Genomic DNA, 6,000 nt, shown 5'->3' with positions numbered 1-6,000 from the left:
GATTTTCTGCTAGAAAATTGTGTTTATTTCCATGCTGACTCAAGGTTGTGTAGAGCCTTTTTATTCTCCAAAGATCACTGAGAATGGAATTTAAAATAATCTAACTGCACCACAGAGCTGTAAAAAAGATGGGGAGATATATGTAGACCTAAAAACACAACTTCTAAGAACATTCCCCCAGTTAAGAAAAGTGACAGAAGTGGCCAAAGAATTCTGTCTCTAGTGAGCTACTACCTTTTCAGAATTGATTGTTAAGTCAACATTGGTGTCAGGGTTTTGCACCCATATTCCTTTTGGATCTTTTGCCTGCCAATTGGTTCCTTTTGAGGCACTGACCTGGGTCTCTCTTGTGAGAGGTGGGGAAGAGGCTATGGAAAGGGGCTGGCTGCTTTTCTTTATGGAGGGAATGTGATTGGTTTATATATGTTGTGAGGAGCCTAACAAAAATTAATTGCATTAGGAAGGAAAAAAGCATGGTGGCCCAATGGCTTAATGACACGAGCTGGGCTAAACTCCAGCGGTTTGAATCCTAGCATTGTTTGGTGGAATGAGCTCTCATCATTCGCCTCAGGTTCTGCCCATCTAGCATTTCTATAGCATGTTCTATATAAGTAGATAAATAAGTACCACTTCAGTACCTATGGACATGTGGACGATTACAATCTGCTGGCACTTGACCTTCCCAGTTGCAACACCCATTTGTGAGGCTGCTTTGGTGGAGGGAGAAGACCTCAGATGATGCTGCAGGAAAGCCATTTGTCTTTCTTGTGCTGAGTAGTTTTACTTTATATTATATCCTTCCTGTGACGCATCTTAAGAAATGCACAAGCATGTACCAAACAACTAGTAAACGGACAGCCAAACTGTTACTATACATTAAGCATTGTAGTCTCCTGGCTAATATCACCATACACCAGGGGTGTCAAACTCATGTCACGGCAGCATCACGTGATGTATCAGGACTTTCTCCCCCTTTGCTAAACCGGGCGTGGCCAGTGCGTGACTCATCCAGCCTGCTGGTTGACAGCCCTGCAATACACTATTAAAAAAAAAAAACCTGAAAAAATCTCAATAGGAACAGGTGTGAAATCGTGATTGTTGATCTAACCGAGCTCTGTTAAAATCACTGCAAGATACAGAAGGAGTTCTTACATTTGCTCTAGTTTTAAAATATGCTGATACAAAGTAAAAATCACCTTCAAGATGAGTTCTGGTGACATATGTAGGTATAGCCCATTAAATTTTTTTGTGATGTGGAGTTTGTCATTAACACTTGAGCTTAGTTTAGTTTATAGTGTAGTCCATTTAACTTTCTATTTCAACTTATTTAGAAGTTTCTGAAAATTAGTAAGTATGAAGGACTGGAAAGGAAGAAAATACAATTTAATATAACAAGAAACGGAATTGATGGTCTCTGAAATTGTAGGTACCGACTTCCCCCATATAGATCTCCACCAAAACGATTGTCTTTACAATATCAATATCAAGCTTTAAATGTTCTTTTTATTAGCCCCCATCCCCACCCCAGTTTTTCACAATAGTTATGTTCTTAAAGAGAAATTATTCCTTTTGAAAATGATTCTCTGTTTAAAACACAAGAGATAATAGCCAGAACATTTAACAAATTATTTTGTTTTGCTTGGATCCTCTGGAATATTAAATGAGTAAAAGGAAGAAAATGGGGCAAGAACGGCAAGTGAGCAGCCTCCCCCTTTGGTTGGGGAGGAGGAATTAGCTCTTTTTAACTGATGAGATTTTTGAATGTTATATTAAAAATCCAGCTGTCCCAAAGAAAGTGGTATTTTGCATTAGTAGGCTTGAATTCGTCACAAGTGTTGCACTTATCAGATTATATCTATCATAAACCTATTATACCATACCACAGATGAAACAAAGTGTTAATGGAGGATTAGTCTCTCTTAAAACATAAGGGACTATCAAATGGGCAAGCAAAGAACAGAGAAACAATTTTATGAGCAAGACCTATGAAATTAATACAGTATACTAATAAAAAAGCTACTTTTAAGCCAAATAATGTGGAATTGCAAGTAGATAAGACTAAATAAAACCTCAGTATTAGGGGTGGGGGGGAGATTACACTTTTTTCAAGTGCTAAAAAAATCATCTTGCTCTAACAATTATTTCGATTCTACCTTAAACATGTTATGCTTAATATGTTAGCTCAATCAGTTCATGAACAAAAGCCCAAATGAGCATCTGAGCAGTATCTTCATGAGCTGTGCAGCCAATACTGAACCACGAGCTCCTTACTGTGCTGCTCAGGAACTGGAGAGCAGAAGGAGACAATTGTTTGCAGTTAGGCTTCTTCACTCATTACTCAACTGGCAACTTCTTTTGTACAATGCAGGAGCCATAATTCTAGGTTTTTGTTTTTTTAAAAAGAAACTAGCAGGCATTCTGCATGATCTCACAACAGAAAGCTCTTCTGAATTTGATTATGAGATTTTGGCTGTAAAGTTTTAAATACATTATTTAAAAGTGAGACTCAACAGGCTCTTTATCTAACATACCGGTAGCACCCAAAGTTAATCTGTTTTCTGATATAGAAACTGAAATGCTTTTCTTCTTTTACATCAACATCTTCTTAAGAACAGATGCTCATCTACAATAGGTAAAAGACAGTTCTTATCTATTAAAAAATTAGGGCCGCTTCATTGTCTGCATGTTCTCAATTATGAATCCAACCTGTTGTAAAAGTGAGACGAAGTTGCGGGCGGATAGTCAAACTCTCCTGAAATAAAGAGCAGCAGACAATGCACAAATGCATGGATGGAATTTAAAAATAACCCAACCAATTCCAACTCAGGAATTACAGAATAACAGAGTTGGAAGTAATATTGGAAGTCTTCTACTCCAATCTCCTGCTCAAGCAGGAGACCCTATAATTTTCCAGACCAATGGCTATACAATCTCTTCTTAAAAGCCTCCAATAATGCACCCACTACTTCTGAGGCAAGCTGTTCCATTAGTTCAGGGCTGTCAAACTCCCAGCCTGTGAGCCAGATGCACTATGTCCACACCCAGTTTAGCGAAAGGGAAAAAAGTATGTTGTGTGATGACAACATGAGTTTGACACTCCTTCATTAGTTCATTTTTCTCGCTGTCAGAAAATTTCTCCTTAGTTTAAGGTTAGATCTCTGATAATTTTCCATCCATTACTTCTTGTCTTGTTTTCAGATGCCTTCAATTCAATCAGTGGACTGAAGCAAATGCAGAAATGAAAACTAGTCTGACATCTACCCTAGTAGATATTATTCCCACCAGCTCCAACTACTGTACAGCGCAAAAGGCTGCTACCTACTCTTAGGAGAACTGCTTAGCAGAAATAGTGGCAACTGTTGACTGTTGGTCTCTGCAAGCAGTACTATATAGGCCTGTGCTCTGATCAAGCATCATTCTTGTTTTTTATTGAGTAAAGGTAGGATATAAATATGTGCTATAACTTAGTTAAAGGTTACTACAGAGACAGAAAACAGATCATAATGTCTTATGGGCCTAGCTTCTGGACAATCTGAAATGTTAAGACTGAGTTTTTGCTACTTTTTCTGCCTTCTAGTGGTCATCTGGAGATTTGAGCACAGACTTGTAGCTGTATATAGCTGAAGAATGCAAACTAGTGTATTATTTTTGGTTCTGAGTTTTAAAATGCTAAAAGACATTTTAATAAAGTGATTGCAATATTTGACTGCAAGAAGTTGCAATAATTTATAAACTAGCAAACCAATTATTGGTTATGATCAACTACTGAATCATTCAGTGGAGACAATGAGTAAACATTGAAAATATTTACAAATTTATTAATCACATTATACAGTAGGGTTTTCCTTTGAGTAATAACTTTTTGAAGGACAAAATATTGCTTTCTATTTTTATAAACCTTTGTTTCTTTTTGTGATAATTTACACTTTGTCTTTCTATGTTTCCTCTCTAAGTTGAATCCTAAATACAAAGATTTGAAACTCAATGCAAAAAAGTAGCATCCTTTTAGTAATTCCTTTCTTAAAAAGATGTGGCCAATGTAAGAGGAAGGGGACAATTTTTCCCTTCTTGAAATTTTATTTTTCCACCCATTTTCGCCAAAAACCTGGAGCATCTTCTGGAGAGGATTCCCTCTTTCCTGTTCGCTTGAAGAAAATCTTACATCTGCTAGGGAAAATTACTTCAATTTTATCTAAAAAGCAAATGTTTATAATACTAATTTAAGCTTTAGTGATCTCTTGGATTATGTTCCCTATAGAAAAAAATACCATTAATGAACCACAAATGTACTTCTGATAGCTTCTGATTAAGACTGACAACAAAACCTGAGAGAATAAAATCTTGAACAACTGATTTAGTAATCTCAGGAAATTAATGCGTTGATTGATACGCTGTGCCTATTTTTAGTAAATCAAGTATTGATTATGTGAAATTATGATTTCATTAAAAAAAATTCCACTACATTTGTGTTGACAAGATACCGTGTTTCCCCAAAAATAAGACATGCCCTGCTAATAAGCCCAATTGGGCTTTTCAGAGCATGCACCATAATAAGCCCTCCCCCGAAAATAAGCCTGCCCCCAACTACTTAAGTGCATGCGCAACCGGTCCCCGCCATTACCACTGTACCACCTACCAGTACAGCTTGCAGGCAAAAAGAGGGCTCGCCGCAAAAACAGCAGCAGGCAAAGCAAAGTGCTTCCACCTGCCGCCGTTCCCTCCCACGCAAAAAGCCTGCTGCAAAACCAGCAGCAGGTGAAGCAAAGTGCTTCCACCCCCGCCCTTCCCTCCCACGCAAAAAGCCCGCCACAAAAATATTGGCAGGCCAGCAAGGCGATCACCCCCTCCCGCCTGTTCCTTCTCATGCAAAAAACCACTGCCCACCCCAATGGGAAAGGCAACCTGCCTGGTTCCCTTCCCCGCCGTCCCTGTAGCGAGGGGTGGCAGGTAGGGGGGGGAGAAGCGAGACGCGCGTTCTAGCGCTACCAGAGACTGACAGCTCCGCTGCGTTCCTCGCCCTTTTGTCCATTGAAGCCCCTTGTAAAAAAAACCTCGCGAGTTGAACTCGAGGTTTTTTTAACAAAGGGATTCAATGGGCGAAAGGGCGAGGAACGCAACAGACGTGGAAAGGTAAGAGGTGTGCCTCGCTTCTCCCTCTCCCACCTGCCACCCATCGCTAAAGGGATGGCGGGTAAGGGAACCAGGGAGGCTGCCTTTCCCATTGGGGTGAGGTGGGTGGTATTGGGCCACGAGGTGTGCCTCTTACCTTTCCAGGTCCATTGTGTTTCTCGCCCTTTCGTCCACTGAAACCCCTTGTAAAAAAAACCTCGCGAGTTGAACTCATGTGGTTTTTTTAACAAGGGGATTCAAGGGGCAAAAGGGCGAGGAACGCAACGGACATGGAAAGGTAAGAAGTGCACCTCGCTTCTCCTCCCCCCACCTGCCATCCCTCGCTAAAGGGACGGTGGGGAAGGGAACCAGGCAGGTTGCCTTTCCCATTGGGGCGAGGTGGGTGGTATTGGACTGCGAGGCGCACTTCTTACCTTTCCAGATCCATTGCGTTACTTGCCCTTTCGCCCATTGAATCCCCTTGTAAAAAAAAACCTCGCGAGTTGAACTCATGAAGTTTTTTTTACAAGGGGATTCAATGTGTGAAAGGGTGAGGAACGCAACGGACCTGGAAAGGTAAGAGGTGCACCTCGCTTCTCCCCCCCACCTGCCATCCCTCGCTAAAGGGACGGCGGGGAAGGGAACCAGGCAGGTTGCCTTTCCCATTGGGGCGAGGTGGGTGGTAATGGACTGCGAGGCGCACCTCTTACCTTTCCAGGTCCGTTGTGTTCCTCGCCATTGTGTTCAGGGAAGCTCCTGGTAAAAAAAAATCCTCGCGATTTCAAGAAGTTTGATTGAACTCACGAGGTTTTTTTTTTTTACCAGTCGCTTCCCTGAGCACAATGGCGAGGAACGCGACGGAGCTGGAAAGGTAAAAGATGCGCCTTGCTT

The sequence above is a fragment of the Natrix helvetica genome (assembly GCF_964273705.1).
Source record: "Natrix helvetica genome assembly, chromosome: 2".
NCBI classification, from domain to species: Eukaryota; Metazoa; Chordata; class Lepidosauria; order Squamata; family Natricidae; genus Natrix; species Natrix helvetica.
Note: the sequence above shows the minus strand (reverse complement) of the source record.